The sequence below is a fragment of the Podarcis liolepis genome, assembly GCF_965112155.1.
Source record: "Podarcis liolepis genome assembly, chromosome: W".
In the NCBI taxonomy this organism is placed as follows: Eukaryota; Metazoa; Chordata; class Lepidosauria; order Squamata; family Lacertidae; genus Podarcis; species Podarcis liolepis.
The window spans coordinates 3,724,767-3,749,324 of NC_139568.1; positions in this window are offsets into that span (position 1 = coordinate 3,724,767).

The window sequence follows — 24,558 nt, forward strand, 5'->3', positions numbered from 1 at the left end:
GTATGTCTTTGAGTTAACATCTTACATCAAAAACCTAACAGTACCTAACTATCGAAGGCTTTTCACCAAAGCCAGACTGAATGTCTTCCCCTCTGCAGTGCTGGATGGTAGGTTGAGAGGAGTTCCTTACCAGGACAGACTTTGCTCGTGTGCTCAAGACATCGATTCCATAGATAATTTTTTGTTACATTGTGCGAAGTATGAGCAGGCCAGGGCTGAACTGTTACTACCCTTGCTGGTGCCTTTCCTGGGAAAGTCAGAGGCTCACTATGTCAGGTTCCTACTGGAAGACCGGACAAAAGCTAGAACGTTGGCAGTGGCAAAGATTTTATTGGTGGTTGCAAGAACAAACGAGCCCTATATTCCAAACAAAGTGCTTGATTAACCTGGAGGTAGACTGTATGAATTCTGTATAAATTTGTAATGTTTTGTTGGGTCTCTGGACCGTAATAAAGATTGATGATGATGAAAATTTTAAAAGATGATGCTGTTAAGGTGCTACACTCAATATGCCAGCAAGTTTGGAAAACTCAGCCGTGGCCAGAGGATTGGAGAAGATCAGTCTACATCCCAATCCCAAAGAAGGGCAGTGCCAAAGAATGCTCCAACTACCGCACAATTTCACTCATTTCACACGCTAGCAAGGTTATGCTTAAAATTCTACAAGGAAGGCTCAAGCAGTATGTGGACCGAGAACTCCCAGAAGTGCAAGCTGGATTTAGAAGAGGCAGAGGAACCAGAGACCAAATTGCAAACATGCGCTGGATTATGGAGAAAGCTAGAGAGATCCAGAAAGACATCTATTTCTGCTTCATTGACTATGCAAAAGCCTTTGACTGTGTCGACCACAGCAAACTATGGCAAGTTCTTAAAGAAATGGGAGTGCCTGATCACCTCATCTGTCTCCTGAGAAATCTCTATGTGGGACAAGAAGCTACAGTTAGAACTGGATATGGAACAACTGATTGGTTCAAAATTGGGAAAGGAGTACGACAAGGCTGTATATTGTCTCCCTGCTTATTTAACTTATATGCAGAATTCATCATGCGAAAGGCGGGGCTGGATGAATCCGAAGCCGGAATTAAGATTGCTGGAAGAAATATCAACAACCTCAGACTTCCGCAGGCGGCGCTAACGGCAATGGCGGTCTCCTTCGCTTGGTGAAGGGGAAGCTCCGCAGAAACGGGTCGTCCGCTACGGCGAAGCGGAGACCCACGTCGGAAAACCACAGGCAGAGCGAGCCTGTGGCCGTGGGACTCGGCAGGCACCAGAAGCGCCCCCAGAAACGAAGAAGGGACCCCGTAAGGGGTTCCGGAACGTGGAAGGGCTGGCGCGGTGCTGTGAGTCGATCTCTCTTTCTGCGTGAGTGAAGCTGCATAGCTGCTGTCGGTGAGCGCTGACCTTTTTTCCTGGAACATCAGATTCGGAAACATCAGCCCGTGAGTAAGAGAGACTAAAGCAATCGGATTAAATTATTTTAAAATTCGGCTAAAGCAGGAGACGTAACCAGGAAGTCCGTCTCCCGGTCTGCTTAAAGCTCTAAAGCAAAGACTTTGATCTGAAGCCTTTTGAAGAGGAGTTAAAAGCTATAAGTTCGTGTATCCTTGGAATTGTTTTTATTGGACTTAAGGGACTCAATTTTCTTCTTTTTATTTCTTGGTTTTGGACTTGGTCTTTCCTCTCTGTGGATTTAAAAAAATTTACAAAGAAACCCAGGTATCCGGACTGCCATTACTAGAACTGTCAGATTGCAGACTATAACTTTGTTACTTTGTTACTTTGAACTGATACATCTGAGTGTTGCAGGGACTATTTATTTGGAAACATCGTCATCAGGCACTTTTTTAGAAACATTGTTTTATAAGGAGCAACTCTGCTGACTATTAGAGAGCTGAAAGTCTTTTTGAAATTTTTGATTGATTGGACATTGTTAAAACTTCTAAGCTTTTGGAACAAGTTTTGGAAAATTTCCTTTGTTTCCCTCAAGACACGTTTGAACTCCCCCTAGAGGACTTTGGAATTATAATTGCCTGAGACTTGTTTTTTTTTTCTCTTTCTTCTACTTTTTTGTTTACTTTCTGGGTCTGTGGATTCCCATGGGACTATACATAATTTGACCTTGGCACGTAGACAGGACTGGAATGAGTGGCCCTGGGAAAACAAGATCGGCTAAAGCGAAAGCTAAACAATTAACACAAACAACCTTGACTCCGCAGCTGCGTAGATCATCTGTTCCTGCTATTTTGGGGGCACAAGAGGAAGAAACGGAGCAGACTTTACAAGAAGGTATGGCTGGAGGAGGATCTGGCTCAGTACTAGACCAAATCTTGGGAAAATTGGAAAGTTTGGAAAAAAGGCAGATGAGCACTCGGCTAAAATTGATCAAGCTACAGCCAGTGTTAACAAATTGACTGAACAAGTTGCTCAGCACGCACAAGCAATTGGGAACCTCCTTGAAGCCACCGCAGAAAACCGCAAATTAGCTGTGGAAGCTAATCAAAAAGCTGAAGCATTAAAGGGAGAAGTAAAGCCACTACATAAGCAGATTGGTGAACAGCAGGCCTACCTGTCTATGATTGAACTACGACATAGGGAAAACAACCTCAGACTGAGAGCAATCCCAGAACTTGAACAAGGGGATCTAATTGACTATTTGACAAAAGAATTTTCCAAGTTCTGGCCCTTGGAGGAAGACAAGGACTTTAAAATTGTGACTGCCTTCAGACTGGGAAGAGTAGCAAGGAAAGATAGACCCAGAGATTGTCTGATTACTTTGAGATCCAAGGAAGAAAGAGATAAAATTCTAAGCTCACATTACGAAAAGTCAATTGAAATTCAAGGTAAGAGAGCCGAAATCTACAAAGATATCCCAAAACAACTTTTGGATCTTAGAGCTACTTATACAGAGTTAGCAAAATTGCTGAGAAGCAACGCAATTCCTTTTAGGTGGGAATTTCCCCAAGGACTATCTTTTACATTCAGAGGGAAGAAAGTAAAAATTAAGACACCTGAGGATAAAGATAAGTTCCTGAACGACTACGAAGAAGACCTTCGGAAAGGGATCACAGGACCAGGGTCTTGGCCACCGCCTATACCTACACCTTTGGGATCTGAGGACCAGAAGAAAGAAACGCCACCACCTACGGAATAACAGATTTGCCCAGGATGTCTCTGCAGCTTTTTAGTTGGAACATTAATGGCGGCAACTCCCCGGAAAAAAGGAGAAGGATATGTTGGGAAACTGCCAGGGAGATAACGTCCATCTGAGCCCCCAAGCCGGAGTTCTGGACGTCCATCGGCCTCCCGTAGTCACGCAGATCCAACAGTTAGGGGCACAAAGCCTTTGGAAATTCCTAGCCACATTCCTAGGCTGGTGCACCCTCTTTCAGCAGAAAGCACAGTCAAAAGCTTGCACCGCAGAAGAGCAGAAAAGCATATTTACAGACTTTATTTAGAACATGAACAGAACAAAAGAAAATACGTCCATTCTCAGTCAGCGTCTCTGACCATCTGAGAAAACGAAAGGAATATCAGCAGAACATAAACATCCTGTGAACAGGACATGCGCAGACTCTGTGACTCCCAAAGCCTGCTCCCTTTAAGGTGGAACGGAAATATCCTAACATCCTCCCCCTTTCCGTGTAACCTGTAGTACCTGTGGTTCAACCCAATTGCAACCTTTGTGTGTAAACCTTAAGTTGTTCTCTGTTAACAACCTTAGACAACAGATCAGCAGGAATTTCATTTCCTGCCATGTAGGACACCCGAATCAGTCCTTTCTGAATACACTCTCTTGCACGATGTAGCTTAATCTGCAAGTACTTGGTTCTCTGCTTGCAACTCTCGGAGTTCAGCAAAGCCAAACACGATCTATTGTCTTGATACACTTGTATAGGACATTTCACAGACACCCTGATGTCCTTAAACAGTTGCATCAACCATTCACAATCCATGAGTGAAAATGACAGAGCATTGAGTTCTGCTTCACAGGAACTTAGGCTCACTGTTGTCTGCTTCCTGCACAACCAGTCAAACAGGCAGTGGTTGTACATGTAGCACACACCAGAAGTGCTTGTACCATCCGTGGTGTCACTTCCAAAACTTGCATCAGCAAAGATTTCAAGACCTCCAGTCTTCTGACTGGTGAACCTCAGCCTGTAGTGCATAGTCCCTTTCAAATAGCGGGCTATGCGCTTCAGAGCTTTCCAATCCTGAACCGTAGGATTGTTGGCATGTCTGCTAAGCAGATTACAGCTTACAGCTATGTCAGGTCTTGAGCATCAGGCAATGAAATTCATCTTGCCTAGAATGCATCTGTATAGCGTTGTGTCAGAAAACGCTTCAGCAGTACTGTCTACCTGGTAACCTGTCACCATCGGAGTGTCTGCTGGGTTTGCATCAACCAAATTCAACCTGGTTAACACATCAGCAATTTTCTGTGTTTGGTGTACCAGAAAATTACCTGCTTGGTCCCTCTCCACCTGCAGAGAAAGATAGTTGGATACCTCACCAAGATCCTTCATGTCAAAGTGCTCCTTCAGCTGAGCTAGGGTGCTTTGATAAAAAGCCTGATTCTTCCAAAACATCAGAAGATCATCAACAAAACATAAACAATACAGTTTGTTTTGCCCCTCCTCCTTGACAAACACACATGGATCAGCTTTGCCCTGGTGAAAACCTAGAGAAAGCAATGTCTCAGTGAGTTTTGTGTTCCAACAAATGGCACTCTGCTTGAGACCATATAAGGATTTCCGCAGTTTACAGACCATACCCTTCTGTATCTCCATCCCATCAGGTGGAAGCATGAACAGCTGTTCATTCAAAATCCCGTACAAAAAAGCTGTATTAATGTCGTGGTGGGAAACATGCAGTTTCTCCTCCACAGCGACCTTGAGCATCAGCCGAATGCTCTCATATTTGACTGTGGGTGAGTAGGTCTCATGGTAATCCTGTCCTGGTACCTGTGAAAAACCTCTGGCAACCAATCTGGCTTTGTGTCTGACTACCTTGCCATTCTGGTCTGTCTTGGCCTTGAAGACCCATTTGCTGCCAACCAGTCTCATTCCTGGGACTACCGGTACCAGTTCCCAAGTTTGGTTCCTGTTCAAGGAATCAACTTCAGCCTTCATGGCATTTAGCCAAGGCTCAGCATCTTTAGAGGTCAACTCCTGAACCTCTTTGAAGCTTGAAGGTTCCCATACCTTCTCTGAGCTACTAAGAACAGCAGTTGCTGTCTTAGCAAACTCATCAGCATACCTCTTTGGAGGTCTGCCTTTGGTCGCCCTTTCAGATCTGCGTACTAGACGCAAGTCTTCTGGACTCATCTCCTCTTTCTTAGGAGAAAAGTGACCAATGGTGAACAGTGGTTCTTCTAGTTCATTGTCAGACGCATCAGATGGTCTGACTGAGGCTTTTGCGCTCTGGTAGTCTGCTGTGTCGTCACTGTCACTGACACCAGCAGCAGCAGCAGCGCCGCCCACTGAACTGGAATCCGAACTCTGATCATCATCATCATCATCATCCTCCTCATCATCATCCTCATCCTCATCAGCAGCAGCTTTCTTGACATCACCTTCATCCTTCTCTGGGTAACTCTGGAAAATTCCCACATTTCCCCCCCACTTAGGATTGTACTCAACACTCCTTGTGAACTTAATGGACTTAGAGTCAGTCATCCATACCCTGTATGCACCTTTTTCGTACCCCATGAACAAACCATGTGCCCCACGCTTCCCAAGCTTGTTGGTTTGTTGTGTGCGTACCCACATGTCCGAACCAAATATTTTCATGTGTTTGGTGTTGGGTTTCTTACCAAACATCTTCTCATAGGGGGTACAACCAATGGGTGATGACAATCTGCGATTATAACTGTAAACCAAATTCCCCAAAGCCTCCCCCCAAAACTTATCAGGGAGATTGGCATCATGCAACAAGGTTTTTATCCCTTGCAGCAATGTCTGATTTGCTCTCTCCGCAAGTCCATTCATCCATGGTGATCTGGGCGTTGACATGTCATGCTGGATTCCCTTCTCAGTCAGGAAAGCTTCAAACTGCTGAGAAGTAAACTCCCCGCCCCGATCAGTAAATAAACAAGAAATACGTTTACCATGCACATTTTCCAACCAAGCACAGAATTCCTTAAACTTCGGAAACGCTTGCGATTTCTGTTCGAGCAAAAACACATGAATGTACCTGGAAAAAGAATCAATCAGAATCATGAAGTACCTTGCTCCTCCTAAAGAGGGCGCAAGTGGACCAACCAGGTCCGCATGCACTAGCTGGTAGGGTTTGGAAGCCTGCCTGCTAGACTCCTTGCCTTTTGGAGCAACCTTCACCTTGTTCTCTGCACAAGATACACATTTCATGTGAAATTTACAGGGTTTGATGTTCAAACCCTCAACCACCTCTGGCATCTTGGCCAGTGCCTTCCAAGAGAGGTGACAAAACCTTCGATGCGCATCATGAATGCAACCTGCATGAAGAACTTTGTTAGTTTGTGCAACACAACAAGAATCAGCATTAGATACAACAACAGTGTCGTCATAAGTTATATGGAACAAACCATCCATAAACTTTGCATGCAAATAGTCCTCTTTGCCTTTACTGATGACACAGACGCTCCTCTTGAAGGAAATCTGAAAACCACGTCCAGTAAGCTGTGGGACGCTCAACAAGTTGCTTGCAGCGCCTGGAACATACAGTACACCGCTGATGGTTGTGTGCAAACTTGCAAGTTTCACAGTCCCTTCTCCTGCAATTTGCAACGTCCTTCCATCAGCCAGGTGGATCTCACCTTCCTGAGGCTTGAAGGAGATAAAGAGGTGCCGATCCTTCGAGATGTGGCGATTCGCACCTGAATCAACAATAAATCTGCCTCTGGCTGTGGGAGCAGTCTTTACAGCAAGCAAACCCTTGTTTTGCTACGGTGTAGGCTTTTGCAGCTTGCCCCCCTGCTGCTCCTGGCCAGCAGACTTGCCTTTAGCCTTTGGTGAAGCTGTGCCAGCAAGCAAAACCTTGCTTTCCACTGGCGTGGGCTTTTGCAGCTTGCCCCCCTGCTTCTGGTCAGCAGACGTGCCTTTAGCCTTTGGTGAAGCTGTGCCAGCAAACAACGCTTTGTTTTTCCCTGGCGCGGCGGGCTCTTCACCCTCCCTCTGCTCCTGGCCATCTGCAGGCATCTGCGTCTGCCTCTGTTTACCTTTGCCTTTCCGGCCTCTGCACAGGCGTTGGCCTTGGTTCCCATGAGAAACAGAGCTCTCAGCTGCCGACTTCTCGGCTCCCCCTGGAGGCTGGAATGCTGCCTGGGATGACGTGACGGTCAGCTCCCCCTGCAGCTTGCAACCGGTGCCCTCAGCATCCCTGCATTCACTCGCATTCTGGGAAACAGCTAGGACCTCCGATGCAGTCAAACTCTGGGCTGGGATTATTGGCTTGTGAGCTTTCAACAAAGCATTCCACATTGCACGTGCTGTGGTGTTGCCAGCCAGCGTCTTAATTTCCTCAAGAGATACGGATAGGACTATTACGTCAATCGCTTTCGAATCAGCGGATTTCCATTTCTCTGTCAGAGGAACTGGGGGGGCTTCACTCACGGTATGCCACACCCCAAACTGACGCAGCAAAGATTCACACCATTTTGCCCAGGTTTCATAATTCTGCCCATCCAACTTAGGGCATTCAGCATTTCCATAAGCTTGGAAAAACTCCATTCCAGCTTTTGGCATTAGCCGTGAGTCTATTTTAACTTGAAAGACTCCTTATCTTGGCAGCCATTAATCACGAAGCCTTTCTGGCTCGGCTCCCAGGCCAATTAATCTGCCGGAGATCAAAGACTCCTTGCGAGGTAAACAGAAAAGCCAAAAGCCTCCCTCATTTCTTTCGCTTTTCCCACCGTACCTCTTAAACACAGTCTGTTGCAGCTTTACTCTCCTGTAGGTGCTTTGAATCTGGGCCCGAAACCTTGTTGTTGGGAAACTGCCAGGGAGATAACGTCCATCTGAGCCCCCAAGCCGGAGTTCTGGACGTCCATCGGCCTCCCGTAGTCACGCAGATCCAACAGTTAGGGGCACAAAGCCTTTGGAAATTCCTAGCCACATTCCTAGGCTGGTGCACCCTCTTTCAGCAGAAAGCACAGTCAAAAGCTTGCACCGCAGAAGAGCAGAAAAGCATATTTACAGACTTTATTTAGAACATGAACAGAACAAAAGATAATACGTCCATTCTCAGTCAGCGTCTCTGACCATCTGAGAAAACGAAAGGAATATCAGCAGAACATAAACATCCTGTGAACAGGACATGCGCAGACTCTGTGACTCCCAAAGCCTGCTCCCTTTAAGGTGGAACGGAAATATCCTAACAGGATATTCCATTTATTAAAGAAAGAGCAATTGGACATTATCTGCCTACAGGAAACACATGTGACTAGGCTCCACAGAAAAGTACTAATTAATAAGAGACTAGGCCAAGAATTTATTTCATCAGACCGAGTGAAAAAGAGAGGAGTAGTGATCTATGCAAAGGAGAGCCTGTCACCAAAATTCCTTTTTAAAGATGAGCAAGGAAGAATTTTGGCAATTGAAATACAAACACAAGGAGAAAAGTTTTTGATATTGGGAATTTATGCACCAAATGAAGGGAAATCGGAATTTTACAAGAAGCTGCATGAGACAATGCTGGACTATCTGGACTATAGCAACATCATAATGATGGGAGATATGAATGGGGTGGTTTCTACAAATATGGATAAGTCACAAAACCAAAATTTGACAAAAGACGGCAGACTACCCAAAACCCTTTTTGAGGTAACTGACAATATGGACTTGATTGATATTTGGAGGACAAAGAACCCCTTAGGAAGACAAGGAACATTCTTTTCTGAAGCCCAACTGACATGGACAAGAATCGACCAAATATGGATAACTAGAGGCCTGGCTCCTAAGACTAGAAAGGTGGAAATCTGCCCAAAAACCTGCTCCGACCATAACGCAATAAAGATGGATATGAGACTAACTCCAACCGGCTCCTTTAAGATGGAAGATGAATGACTCCTTGCTAAGAGATAAAGAGATCATTCAGAAGGCCCAAAAGACTTTGAAGGACTATTTTGAAATAAACTTGAACACCACAGTCGAAAAAAGAATAATCTGGGATGCAAGCAAAGCCGTTATGAGGGGGTTCTTGATACAACAGAACACGATAAAGAAAAGAGCACAGAATGAGAAAAAGGATAAGATTTTGGAAAGAATAAAAGAAGGTGAGAAAAAATTAAGACTGAAACCAAAATCACAGGAGATCTTGAGAGAAATTAAACTTTACCAATCACAATATTCTAAACTGATAAATCAGGAAGTGGAATGGAAAATTAAAATGATGAAACAAAGGACATTTGAATCAGCAAACAAATGTGGGAAACTGCCAGCTTGGCAGTTGAAAAAGAGACAAAAACTGAATACGGTCACAAATTTAGAGATTGAAGAAAGAAACATTCAGAACCCCGAGGAAATTAGAAAGTGCTTCCAGAGATATTTTAAACAATTATATACGCAAGGGCCGCAAAAAGAGACTGAAATAGACCAATTTTTAAAAAGAAATGGGTTACCAAAACTGACCCAAGAAAACAGAACAATCCTGAATTATAAAATAACACAACAAGAAATTGAAGGCGCCATTCAGAATATGCAACTGGGCAAATCTCCAGGGCCAGATGGGCTTACCTCCAAGTATTATAGGACATTGAAAGAGTACTTGACACAACCATTAATGGAGGTTTGCAATGAGATTATGGAGGGGAAGAAGGCACCGGAATCGTGGAAAGAAGCTTTCATCACATTGATACCTAAATTGGAAACTGAGAAGACACAACTTAAGAACTACCGTCCCATCTCTCTCCTAAATGTGGATTACAAAATCTTTGCAGATATTCTGGCAAGCAGATTTAAAAAAGTATTAAATGAAGTAATTCATAAAGATCAGGCAGGCTTTCTCCCTGGTAGACACTTGTTTGATAACACTAGGAACATTATTGACATTTTGGAACTTTTACAAACAAACCTTAACACAAAAGCAGTGTTGATCTTTATAGATGCGGAGAAGGCCTTTGACAACATTTCATGGAAGTTTATGAAGAAAAATTTGGAAGGGATGGGAGTGGGATGGGGGTTTGAAAACGGTATAGAGGCAATCTACTCAGAACAAAAAGCTAAATTGATAGTTAACAATGTGGTGACAGATGAGTTTAAGATTGAGAAAGGAACACGACAAGGGTGCCCTATTTCCCCTCTGTTGTTTATTTCAGTCCTGGAGGTGCTCCTGAATATGATTAGAGGGGACCGGTTGGTTGAAGGGATCCAGGTCGGAGCCAAGCAGTACAAACTTAAAGCTTTCGCAGATGACTTGGTTTTGACATTACAGGAGCCAGAATCTAGTACGAAAAGAGTTTTAGAATTGATTCATGAGTTTGGTCGGGTGGCGGGATTCAAATTAAATAAGCAAAAAACTAAGGTTTTGGAAAAAAAATTGACACCTTTGGAATCAGAAAGGTTTCAGAAAGAGACAGATTTAAATGTGGTCAAGAAGGTAAAATACCTAGAGGTAAATATGACAGCTAAAAATCTGAACTTATTTAAAGACAATTATGAAAAGTGCTGGTCAGAAATTAAAAAAGATCTAGAAAGCTGGTCAAGATTGAAACTTTCCTTGTTGGGTCGGATTGCTGCTACAAAGATGAATGTATTGCCAAGAATGCTGTTTTTATTTCAGACCCTACAGATTGTGGACAGAGTGGAATGTTTTGGAAAGTGGCAGAGAGATATCTCTAAATTTGTCTGGCAGGACAAAAAGCCCTGAATAAAATTTAGAATACTAACTGATGCTAAGGAGAGAGGGGGATTTGCCCTGCCAGATTTGAAGTTATATTATGAAGCTGCAGCTCTCTGCTGGATGAAAGATTGGTTTCTTCTTGAGAACACTGATGTCCTAGATCTGGAAGGGTTTAACAATGCTTTTGGATGGCATGCATATCTGTGGTACGACAAGGTTAAAATTCACAAGGCTTTTAAGCACCATATTGTCAGAAAGGCAGTGTTTAATGTCTGGACAAAATATAAAGACTTATTAGAGAACAAGACCCCAAGGTGGCTGTCACCAATGGAAGCCAAGGCCCAGAAAAGACTCAATATGGAGGCCGCATGGCCGAAATATTGGGAAATATTAGAAAAAGAAGGAGACACTTGGAGATTGCAGAGTTTTGAGAAATTAAAGGAAAAAGTGTGAGATTGGCTTCATTACGCTCAGATTAGGGAGGTTTTTAACTTGGATAAAAAAAACAGGTTTCCAGGTGGAAAAATCGAAATTAGAAACAGAACTGTTAGAATCTAAGACCAAGGTACTTTCAAAAATGTATAACTTGCTGTTGAAATGGAATACTCAGGACGAAACGGTCAAATCAGTTATGATAAAATGGGCACAGGATATTGGGCATAATATTATGTTTGCTGACTGGGAAAAGTTATGGACCACCGGAGTGAGGTTTACGGCATGTAATGCCTTGAAAGAAAATATTATGAAAATGATATACAGGTGGTACATGACCCCAGTCAAGCTTGCAAAAATATATCATTTGCCCGACAATAAATGTTGGAAATGTAAAGGAACTGAAGGAACATTCTTTCACCTCTGGTGGACATGTCCAAGGGTTAAGGCTTTCTGGGAAATGATTTATAATGAACTAAAAAAGGTATTTAAGTATACCTTCCTGAAGAAACCAGAGGCCTTCCTTTTGGGCATTGTAGGCCAAGGGGTGTTAAAGAAAGATAGAACCTTTTTTATGTACGCAACAACAGCAGCAAGAATACTCATTGCAAAGCACTGGAAGACACAAGATTTGCCCACGCTGGAAGAATGGCAGACGCAACTGATAGACTATATGGAATTGGCAGAAATGACTGGCAGAATCCGGGATTTGGGAGAAGAGACGGTGGAAGAGGACTGGAAAAAGTTTAAGGACTATCTACAAAAACACTATAAGCTATATGAATGCTAAGAGAATGCATGATAGAAAACAACATGGCATCAGACACTTAGTTATATAATGTATGAATAAGTGATGATTAAGATAAGGATGAAATCTGAAGTAATATTATGTTTAAGTTAAGAAGTCTATTACATGATATAATATCGAAAATCTGGGACATAATATCTGAGAATGATAAAACTAGAATTGAAATAAGTTAACAACTTGCTGCCTATAACTATATGGCTGAGAACGCAGGAAGGGGTGATGTGAGGAAGTCTAAAGATTATGAAAATAAGATTTGAGGAGAAATTGATTTTGTTGTCTTTTTATTGTATGTTTATCTTTGAAATTGTTTCTTCTTCCTTTTTTTCTTCTTTTCTTCTTTTTGCTGTTGTCTTTGTTATGGTCTATGGTGATGGTATTTTGTATGTTTATTGGGTTGTTTTTCCTTTGTTTAAAATTTGCAATAAATATTATTTTTTTAAAAAAAACAGATATGCAGATGACACAACCTTGATGGCAGAAAGTGAGGAGGAATTAAAGAACCTTTTATTGAGGGTGAAAGAGGAGAGCACAAAATATGGTCTGAAGCTCAACATCAAAAAAACGGAGATCATGGCCACTGGTCCCATCACCTCCTGGCAAATAGAAGGGGAAGAAATGGAGGCAGTAAGAGATTTTACTTTCTTGGGCTCCATGATCACTGCAGATGGTGACAGCAGTCACGAAATTAAAAGACGCCTGCTTCTTGGGAGAAAAGCAATGACAAACCTAGACAGCATCTTAAAAAGTAGAGACATCACCTTGCCAACAAAGGTCCATATAGTAAAAGCTATGGTTTTCCCAGTAGCGATGCATGGAAGTGAGAGCTGGACCATAAAGAAGGCTGATCGCCGAAGAATTTATGCTTTTGAATTCTGGTGCTGGAGGAGACTCTTGAGAGTCCCATGGACTGTAAGAAGATCAAACCTCTCCATTCAGAAGGAAATCACCCCTGAGTGCTCACTGGAAGGACAAATCATGAAGCTGAGGCTCCAATACTATGGCCACCTCATGAGAAGAGAAGACTCCCTGGAAAAGACTCTGATGTTGGGAAAGATGGAGGGAACAAGGAGAAGGGGACGACAGAGGACAAGATGGTTGGATGGTGTTCTTGAAGCTTCCAGCATGAGTTTGATCAAACTGCGGGAGGCAGTGGAGGACAGAAGTGCCTGGTGTGCTCTGGTCCATGGGGTAATGAAGAGTCGGACACGACTAAACGACAAAACAACAACAACAACAAGGAATAGGGTCAGGGTTACGGTTAGGGGTCAATCCTAGGATTGGGTTAGGGGTAGGAATAAGGTTAGGGGTCAGTGCTAGGTTGGGTTATTGTTAGGGGTCAGGCCTAGGGTTGGTTTGGGGTTACGAATAGCGTTAGGGTTAGGGGTCAGTGCTAGGGTTGGGTTAAGATTAAGAAAAGGGTTGGGGTTAGGGTTTGCAACCCTGCCAACCTAGCAGTTCGAAAGCACGTCAAAGTGCAAGTAGATAAATAAGTACCGCTCTGGCAGGAAGGTAAACGGTGTTTCCGTGCTCTGCTCTGGGAAAATGTACAAAACTAGTTCAAATATATGTTGGAAGTGTAAGGAAAAGGAGGGACATTTTATCATATGTGGTGAGATTGTAAGGTAATTAAAAAATTTGGTGACTTTCAGGATGAATGGGAACCTTTTACAAAGTATCTGAAGACGCAACAAAGCAAACTGAACTCCTGGGCTGGTTTTGAAGAAACAGTCACCAACTTATTCTTGATAATAATCAGCTAAATAGTTGGAGGATCTAGACAACTGTGTAACACGCAGAAAACAGCATTATTGGGGAAACCAAAGACTGGAACTGAGGGAAGTCGGGGTGGGGGTGGGTGAGTTCTGTGGGGGAGGGAGGAAAAATGGGGGGGGGAATAAGGATGATATGTTTCTGGATAATATGTTTTGTTTTAATTTTGAATAAAAAAGTTATTTAAGAAAAGGAATAGGGTTAGGTTTAGGGCTCAGTGCTAGGGTTGGATTAGGACTAAGAATAGGGTTAGGGTTAGGGTCTGGTTAGGAATAGGGTCAGCATTATGTTTAGGGTTCAATGCTAGGGTTGGGTTTGAATTAGGATTAGGTGCCAGAGCCAGGGTTGTTTTTGGGTTAGGAATAGGGTTAGGATTAGGGCTCAGTGTTATGGTTCGGTTAGGATTAAGAATAGGGTTAGGGTTTGGGTTGGGTTAGGAATAGGGTTGGGGGTAGGAATAGGGTCAGGGTTAGGGTAAGGGGTCAATGTTAGGGTTGGGTCAGGGTTAGGGGTCAATGCTAGGGTTCGGTTAGGATTAAGAACACGGAATGTTTAACATTGGGATAGGAATAGGGTCAAGGATAGGGTTAGGATTGGTTAGGAATAGGGTCAGGGTAGGGTTAGGGTTAGGGGCCACTCCTAGGGTTGGGTTGGTGTTAGGAATAGGATTAGGGGTCAGTGCTAGGGTTGGGTTACGGTTAGGGGTCAGGACTAGGGTTGGGTTAGGATTAAGAATAGGGTTAGGCTTAGGCTTGGGTTAGGAATAGGGTTTGGAGTAGGGTCAGGGTTAGGGTAAGAGGTCAATGCTAGGGTTTGGTTAGGGTTAGGGGTCAGTGCTAGGCTTGGGTTAGAATGAAGAACAGGGTTAGGGTTAGCGTAGGGATAGGAATAAGGTCAGGGATTGGGTTAGGATTGGTTAAGAATAGCGTCAGGGTAGGGTTAGGGTTATGGGTCAATGCTAGGGTTGGGTTAGCGTTATGGGTCAGGGCTTCGGTTGTGTTAGGGTTAGGGTTGGGTTCAAATTAAGAATAGGGTTAGGCTTAGGGTAAGGGGTCGATGCTAGGATTGGGTTAGGGTTAGGAATAGGGTCAGTGTTCGGGGTCAATGCTAGGATTGGTTTAGGATTAAGAATAGGTTTAGGGTTGGGTTGGGTTAGGAATAGGATTAGGGTTAGGAATAGGGTCAGGCTTAGGGTTAGGCTTAGGGTTAGGGTTAGGGCTAGGCTAGGGTTAGAAATAGGGTTAGGGGTCAGTGCTAGGGTTTGGTTAGGATTAAGAATAGAGTTAGGGTCTGGTTAGGAATTGGGTCAGGGCTAGAGTTAGGAGTCAATACTAGGGTTGGGTTAGGATTAGGATCAGGGGCCAGTGTTGTTTTAGGGTTGGGAATAGGGTTAGGGTTAGGGGTCAGTGTTATGGTTCGGTAAGAGCCAGTGCTAGGGTTGGGTTAATGTTAGGAACAGTGTTAGGGGTCAGTGCTAGGGTGGGTTACGGTTAGAGCTCAGGGCTAGGGTTGGGTTAGGATTAAGAATAGGGTTACTCTTAAGGTTGTGTTAGGAATAATGTTAGAAATAGGGTCAGGATTAGGGCTCACTGCTAGGGTCCTGTTACGACTAATAGGGTTAGGGTTAGGGTTGGTTAATAATAGGGTCAGGGCTAGGGTTAGGGGTCAATGCTAGGGTTGGGTTAGGGTTAGAAGTAGGGTTAGGGTTGGTTAGGAATAGGCTCAGGATAGGATTTGGGTTAGGGGTCAATGCTAGGGTTGGGTTAGAACTAATGCTAGGGTCAATGCTAGGGTTTGGTCAGAGCTAGCAGGGCAGCAGTTGAAGAAGGAGCAAAAAGGGTTTTCTTGTGTGTGTGTGTGTTTCTTTGTGGCTAATTAGCTGTTCTCCCTGTGCAAAGGTCAGAGGGGGCAGGGTTTCTGTTGAGGCAGGTGATTAGCTGTGGGAGGAGCTTATCAGTCTCAGTCAGTTTTATTGCACATAGCCAAAGGCTGCCGCAATGTACACAGAATTATTTGACAATTAAAAGAAAATATACTGAATTGGTAAAAAAAGACTTAAAACATTTATATTATTAAAACATTACATACTCTAAACAAAGCTATAAAAGAACCCCAATGTACAAATAAAAACATTAAACGATAAAATTCATAAGCTAAAATCATCACATGGTCACTAATGTTAAAAACAATATCAATTAATACAGTGTGCAATTTATACTCAGAGTTTGGTGACAAAGATAGAGCATAGCTTGAGGTAGATAGATGGGATCAAATAAATTCATCTCCTTTACAGTTAATGGCTACCTTGGCTATATAATTTGCTCTAATTTTCCTAGCAGCAGTTGCATAAAGTGCTACCCGCCAGGTCACATACTTATCTGTGTCTGCAAGGAAATATAACATCATATCCAGGGGGTTCTGGCCAGGGGACCCTGTCATTATAGGTGCTAAAAATCTTTTTCTTGCATCATCATATAACGGACAATGCAAGATATAATGCATAAGGTCCTCTACTTCAGAACATCCCCTAATGCAAACACGTTCGTTTTTTGGTATGCCTCTATGTCTCCCATCTCTATAAGCAGAGCTTATTGTATTTAGTCGTAGCTCTGTAAAAGCTTTTCGAAGCTGTGCAAAAGTCAATTCATTAAAATAAGATATGTCTTCATTGACCCCTCTAAGTTTAAAATACAATGGGGCGCATGTAGATGTGCACATAGAGTTTAGATCGTTTTTAGTTGCCACCGCCCTTATGATTCGTTTAAAAATATTTTTCTGTGAATATAAGGGGAGTTCTTTAATCTCAGTCACTGAGAGGTCATATTTGCCCATCAGTTGGGCAGCATGATGTACCCAGTTTTTAAAGGGTAATCCATTTGAGAGCTCAATCAGGCATTTCTTTGGTAGCCTAGTGTTGTCCATCTGTTGAACTCTAAACCAGTAACAGAGAATTCTTTTATCTATTTGGCTCTCTATGCTCAACATGCGAGTTTCCAACCTGACCATGGCAGATTGCACGTCTTTGGGTAAACCTAAAAGAACTCTTAAAAAATAATTCTGTGGGGGTTCCAGACCGGAGACCTTTGAGGTACCCCAAACCTCTGCACCATATAAAATCTGGGCCATTGTTTTTGCTTTATACACAGATAGAGCTGGGTTAACGAGATATCCACCTTTACATGCAGCGAATTTCAGAATGGCTTTTGCTGATTTAAAGGCTTGCAATTTAATATTGGATAGCTGTGTATTCCAAGATGCCGTTTCTGAATAAATCAATCCCAGATATTTAAACGTATTTACTTGGTTTATGATGTGTTCATCCAGGTGCCAAACATGCTTTTTAGAACGCTTCCCAAATACAATGACCTGCGTCTTATCATAGTTTATAGATAAAGCATTCCTCATGCAATATGAACTTAATTTTGCAAGCAGCCGTCTCAGGTCCACCTGGGTTCTAGATACAAGTACTAGGTCATCAGCATACATTAAAACTGAGAGTTTTTGGTCGAGAATTGTGACAGGGGCAAACTGTAGGCCCTCCAGTTCTTTAACCATGTCATTAATATAAAAATTGAACAGGAAAGGTGCCAAAATGCATCCCTGTTTGACTCCAGTAGTGGTCTTAATTCTAGTGGTGAGATGGCCAGCCAGATCCACCTTTACTTGTATTGATGTGTCAGTATATAATGTTTTGATGAGAAATAATAGACCGAGGTCTATATTTGTCTTTTCCAATTTTTGCCACAATGCGTGTCTTGGGACCGTATCAAAAGCTGACTTTAGATCGATAAAAGCAACATATAATTTTTGCTTCAAATTATGGATATATTTACATAGCAGAAAGTTCAGCACAAAGCACTGGTCCAATGTGGATTTCCCTCTTTGGAAACCTGCCTGGACTTCAGATATCACCTTATTTGTATCTGCCCATTCTTCTAGTCTCCCAAGAAGGAGCCTGGCATATAGTTTGGAGGCTACATCTAACAAACTAATGGGTCTATAATTGGCAGGGTTTTTCTTATCGCCCTTTTTATATATTGGGGCAATTATACTCAACTTCCACCCTTCAGGTATATGACCTGAGCTGTTAATGTATGAAAACAATTTTGCAAAAATGGGTGACCAGAAATCAGGTCTTATCTTATAGATCTCCATTGGGATCATGTCTTCTCCTGGAGCTTTATTAGCTAGTTGGCTTGCGATTAGCCTCTTAATCTGATTGGGCGTGACGTCTGGCCATTCTGGCAGTTCTGATAACTGAGTATAGTAAACTTGTGGGGGTAGGTCAGGACAGGGGCGATATATTTCTGTAAAATATGTCACCCAATCCTTTCCTTGGACAGATGCTTCTAATGAGCAGCCCAGCCCATTGGTGCCTTGGGCAACCAGATGCCAAAATTTCCGTGAGTCCTTCTGAAGTGCTGCATCTCCCAATTCTTTCCACTGTTGTTCATAATATATTTGTTTCTTGCTTTTAAGTAATAATTTATAGTTGTTTCGTAACTGGGCTACCTCAGCTTGTAGGGCAAGATTGCGCTTATCCTGTTTTAACTTCAATTTTCTAAGTACCCTAGCTAGGAGTTTTTTGCTATTCTGACATTCCTTATCAAACCAAGTCTGTCTCTTGAACTTTTTGTTTTTTATCACACTAGCTGTGGTCATCAGTGGGCGCATTCGGTTGATTATGTTCTCATAAAGTCCAATTACGTTTCCTGTTTCTAACAATATTTCCCCCTTTAGTAGAGCAAATTCATGGGAATCCAGGATCTGAATCATTTTTTCTTGGACCTGTGCATTCCATTTTAACCTTCTATTACCAAGTATCAGATATTCTGTTTCATCCAATAATTTAGGAAAGGCAGGAGAAAAGAATAATGTCAGAGATAACTCAAGTGGAAAGTGGTCACTTTCAGCTCTGGGAATTATCCTGAAGGTATCTCGGTTAACTGGCACATTATTAGATGTTAGGATATAATCTATGGTGCTAGTAAATCCTCTGGGGGAGATAAAAGTAAAATAACCCTCTTGATCCCCTTGACCGTGCCCATTGCATAACAAAAGGTTATGCTTTATTATAAGTTCACAAAGATGTTTCCCAGCGCGATTAGGGATGGTGTCCATTGCTGCCCTCTGGCAGATTTCAGGTTCGTCCTCCAAGTTTAGACCAGATAATATTGTATTTTGTGAGGAAACAAGGCCGATCCGGGCATTGAAGTCACCTCCCAAGATAAACCGAGGGTTAGGTGACAGAGAGTCTATACTTTCGAGTAGTTGGTCAAGTTTATCCCAATATGATCTCAGTTCCCCACAAGACTTTACTGGAGGTATATACACGCATATGCAATAAGTATTTCTCAGGAGACTATCAGAAAGGGACAACACTAAAAAATTTGGAGTGGTCAATGAGGGACACTGTTGAATTGATACATTGAGAGAGGTTGACACCAGCACCGCCAGCCCCCCACTAGGTCTCCCATACTTTACAGTTTTAAGAGCTGGTTGAGTGTAACTTGTAAAACCCTGTAATTCAACCATAGTGCCCTCTTTTGCCCAGGTTTCTTGAAGAAAAATGATATCATGTTGTCAGAGCTGCTTCCAGATCCTAGCTCACAGAGGATCACGCTAGCCAGCGATCATTTAGTAAAAGTCTTTATTGAGTTACAGTTTCCATTCTCAAGCTGCTGCGTGCAACTCTACATCTTATGGGTTAGACCGGCGAAGCTCCGTCTGAGTCTCCGCCCCTTGTACACCAACTTAATATCCTAGCCTTACTCCACCTTTTCCGCCTGACTGTTCTTCTCTGGGTCCCTCTGCCCCCCGGGGTCTCTTCCTTCCGGGATTCTTCTGACGCCGACCCCCCGGACCCTCCTGTCTCCTTGCGCCGGGCTTTAGGACCTGGCTCCCTTTCCGGGCTGCTTACTGCGCCACCTTCCTGTGCATTTGAACTTGGCGCGCGCGCCCAACCTTCCACTTTCCGTCTGACCGTTTCTTCGCTCCCCGATGGAGGTGTGGCCACTCCTGACTCGTGCCCTCCCTCCTGTTGTGAGCTGCCAGCGCTTGATACCTGACGCCCTTCCTCTCCCCTGCTCTCTGTTGGTGACGCTGGTCCCGATTTCCAACTGCTCCCCTCTGAGCCCCCTCTGGCCCTTTCTTCCTGGGGTGTCCCCCTAGGCTCCCCCCTTGCCCTGGCCACTGGTGCTCCTTTCTGTGAATCTTCTGATTCACTGGAAAGACTCGGAGATCTCGGGTCGTCGTCATCACTCATCTTTTCTTCTGCCTCCTCCCCCTCGCTCTCTGTTTCCTCCCTTGCCCTTGCCTCTGCTCCTGAACCCCTGACATCCATCCCCCCCTCGAAGCCCCCTCTTCCCCCCTCCCCTCCTTCCGGTGCGGGAGCTGGGTGCTGCCGTGTCAGGGGGACGAATGTCGGATACAGTTCGCTTCCCGTGGCGGGCCTCCATCTGAAGGCTTCCGGTTCTTCCTCCCTGCTCTCGTCGACGACGGTCACCTCCGCTTCCATCTCTGTGCCGCTGTGCTCGAAACCCGGGTCGTCCCCGAATACGTCCATGTCCGTCTCTCCCTCGCTTCCTTCTGGGGACGTTGCTCGTCCTGGACCCTCCAGCCACTTTCTGCGCCACTGCTCCTCTGGTCTATCGTCCCACCAATACGAGGGTTCTGAGGCAGATCCCGAGGGTGACCCCTCCGGGGAACGGGCGTCTCGTGTCGGTTCCTCGTCCGAGTCGAACCCCCGGAACGTGCTGGCTGAAAGCGTGGGCGTGAAAAGCCAGTCGTCGAAAAAGTCTGCTGGCATGGGCCTATGTGGGAAGAGGGCATGAAACTCTTCTTTGAGCAGAGGTTCGTCTAAAGCGTAGCCCGGCACCCAGCTGTTGGCACTGGCCGGGGTGCCCTCCTTGGCGAGAAGGTATTCTACCCCCTCTTCCCCCCATCTGGAGTCCAAAATCTCTGTGACTTCGTTGATGTGCTCCTCCTGTGCCACTACCCCTTGCTCGGTGCTCTCTCGGAGTGGACTCGGTGCCGTTCCTGGTTCCTGAAACCTGTGAGGTGCCTTGTAGGGAGTGAGCACCGATCTGTGGAACACCAGATGCATCCTGGAGCCCTCCGGAAGCGCCAGCCTGAAAGCCACCGGGTTGACCTGCTCTTCGACTTGGTAGGGCCCCAGTTGTTTATGCCCTAGTTTCTTCTTCGCCAACGACCTGGCCGGCACTGTGTGGGCTGCTAACCAGACCCAGTCTCCCACATGGATCTCTTCGCCAACCCTTCTGTGTTTGTCCGCTTGTACCTTGTATGCGTGTTTAGCCAGCTCCAGGTGCCGCCGCAGCTGATCGTGGACTTCCTGCAACTCCGACGCGAACGCATCTGCTGTCTGCAGCTCCCCCTCCCCCATTCTTTCCAGTCCCGGGAAGGTTCTGGGGTGCCTCCCGTTGTTGGCGAAGAACGGCGTGACCCCCGTGGACACGTGCTTCGTGTTGTTGTAGGCGAACTCGGCGAGAGGCAGGTAATCCACCCACGTCGCAGGCTGTTGATTCGCATAACATCTCAGGTACTGCTGCATGATGGCATTGACCCGCTCCGCTTGCCCGTTGGTCTGCGGGTGTCTAGCCGACGCCAGGTTGATCTTGACGTTCAGGAAGCCCATCAGCTTCTGCCAGAAGTTCGAGATGAACTGTCGCCCTCGGTCGGACAGAATAGACCGCGGCAGACCGTGAACCTTGAACACGTGATCTATGAACAGTTTGGCGGTTTGTTCCGCCGTGGCCACCTTCGCACACGGAATGAAATGTGCCATCTTGGAGAACAAGTCCACCACCACTAGCACAGCCGTCTTGCCCCTCGAGCTGGGCAGATCCGTGACAAAGTCCAGGGCCACTCTCTCCCATGGTTCGAATGGAGTTTGCAGCGGTTCCAGCAGTCCGGCCGGCGGTCTGTGCACTGGTTTGGCCCTCTGGCAGGTGTCGCACCTCGCCACGTAGTCCGCGACTTCCCCTCTCATTCCGGGCCACCAGAAGTCTCTGGCGACTAATTCCACCGTCTTCTCCTTGCCAAAGTGCCCGGCAGTGGGCGCGTCGTGCAGCTGCTGCAGTACCTTGGCGCGAAGTTCGTCTCCCGGCACGTAGATGGCCCCTTTACGGATGAGCAATCCATCTCGCAGCTGGAACTCGTTGGTCGCTGCCGTGCCCCTGTGCACCTCTGCCATCTTTGCTTGCGCGAAGGAGTCATCCTGCAACGCTCGTCGCACCGCATCCAGGTCAACTGTTGCCGCAGCGCACGCCCACACTGTCGGTGCGAAGATGTGCATGGCGGCCGCTGGCGTCGCCTCCTCCAGATACTGTGGCTTACGGGATAGGGCATCCGCCATGATGTTGGTGTCCCCCGGGACATACTCTATTCGGAAGTCGAAGTTCGCGAAGAACTCAGCCCAACGTATCTGCCTCTGGTTCAGGAACTGTGTCGTGCGCCAGTGCTCCAGATTCTTGTGGTCCGTGCAGACCTGCACCGTGTGCTTGGCGCCGATCAGGAAGTGCCTCCACGCTTTGAATGCTGCATGAATGGCCAGCAACTCCCTGTCCCAGATGGTGTAGTTCTGTTCAGACTTGCTGAGCTTCCTGGAGTAAAACGCTCCCGGCCTCCAAGCCCCCTGCGGGTCTTTCTGCAGCAGGACTGCTCCCACGGCTCTGTCCGAAGCGTCTGTCTCCACCCTCATCGGCCTGCTGGGGTTGACATGAAGCAGCTGCTCTTCCGACGCGAAGAGACGCTTGAGTGCCTGAAAGGACTGCTCCGCCTGCTCTGTCCAGATGAACTTCTTTTTCTTGGAGCTGAGCGTGTCCGTGATGGCCGCTGTCTGCATAGCAAAGCCCTTGATAAACTTGCGATAGAAGTTCGCAAAGCCGACAAACCGTTGGACCTCCTTCCGGTTGCGTGGACTTTTCCAATCCAACACTGCTCGAACCTTGGCGCTGTCCATGGCGAGCCCCTGGTCAGACAACTTGTAGCCCAGGAAATCCACCTCCGTCACGTCGAACTGGCACTTCTCCAGCTTGGCGTAAAGCCTATGCTGCTGTAGCCTGCTCAGCACTTCCTTGACGTGTCTGTCATGCTCCTGCTGCGATTCCGAAAAGATCAGGATGTCATCCAAGAAGCAGACGCACGTCTTGTAGAGGAGCCCCGCTAACACGTGATGCATGAAAGCTTGAAAACAGTGGGAGCCATTTTGCAGTTCAAAAGGCATAACTCTATATTCGTAGGTGCCCAGGGGCGTGAACATGGCTGTCTTCCACTCATCTCCTTCCCGCATGCGAATGAGGTTGTACGCCCCTCGCAGGTCCAACTTGGTGAACACACGGCCCTTGCGTACCTTTGCGAGGAGGTCGTCGATTCGGGGCATGGGGAAGTCCGATGGCTTGGTCACACTGTTCAAGGTGCGATAGTCCACTACAAGCCTTTTTTGGGGCGTGTCCTTCTTCTTAACAAAGAATACAGGACTGCCCCCCGCTGCCTTGGACTCTCGGATGAAACCGCGCTCCAAATTATGATCTATGAACTCTTTGAGTTCCTGCAGTTCGTCCTCAAACATGGAATACAGCTTCCCTTTGGGCAGCGCCGCCCCTGGCAGCAGGTCAATCTTGCAGTCATATGGTCTGTGGGGGGGTAGCCTGTCCGCCTCCTTCTCGCAGAAAACCTCCAAAAATTCTGCATACTTGTGGGGAACCGCTTGCACCGTGCCTAGCTGCAGCTGTGACTCCTCTTCCTCTCCTTCCTGCCGGGGCAGGATGCAGTGTTCAGCACAAAAGGAAGAGCCGAAGGTCAGCTGCCTCTGGTACCAAGCCAGCGTTGGGCTGTGCTTGTCCAGCCAACTCATGCCCAATACAATGGGCGTGTCCGATAGTTGAGTGACGTTGAAGCTGATGACTTCCCTGTGATTCCCAAGTCGCATCACCATTGGTGGCGTCTGCTTCACCACTTGCCCCCCTAGCAGCTCCCTGCCATCCACCGTGACAACCTGCAGGGGCAGCGTGGCAGGCAGCAACTGTATAGCGTGCCGGTCAACAAAGTCTTGCCCTATAAAGTCCGCATTGCTTCCTGAGTCAATGGTGATTGGCACGTCCATGGTGATTCCATTGGGCAGCTGGAGCAATGCGGTGAGCCTCACTACTGGTTTGGGCGGGAGGGGGTCCATGGGCTGTAAAATCTCTGGGGACTGCTTCACTGACACGTCTGGCTGGGCCCCAGTGCCTCTTTCTCCAGCCAGACTCCGTCGTTTCCCTGCTGTGGTTCTCCTTGCTGCGTTGCTGCAGTTACCATTGCTGAGGCTGCAGTGTGCTTGTGGAGCCGCTGGGGACACTCTTTCGCCATATGCTGTGGATCATCGCAGATGTAACACTTCCTGTTCCCTCTAGGAGGCTTCGCTTTCACTGCTCCCGGTGCTAGGGCTCTGGCTGCTGACTGAGCCCTTGCACCTCCAACCTCCATAGGTTCCGCTCCTCCTCCTGGCGGAGGCGTGGATTGCGCACGCGCTGCTTCTCTGGGAAGGAAGGAGTAGCCCCTGGCTGGTTCGCGCCCTCCACGCCCTTCGTCCCTGCTCCACGGACGTTCTTCCAGCCGCACTCCCACCGCCAGCGCCCTCTGAACGATCTCCTGCGTGGTCCGGGGTCTCTCCCCCCTCGCAATTTCATCTTTAACCGCGCTGTTCAATCCTTCCCAAAACAGGTCTCTTACTG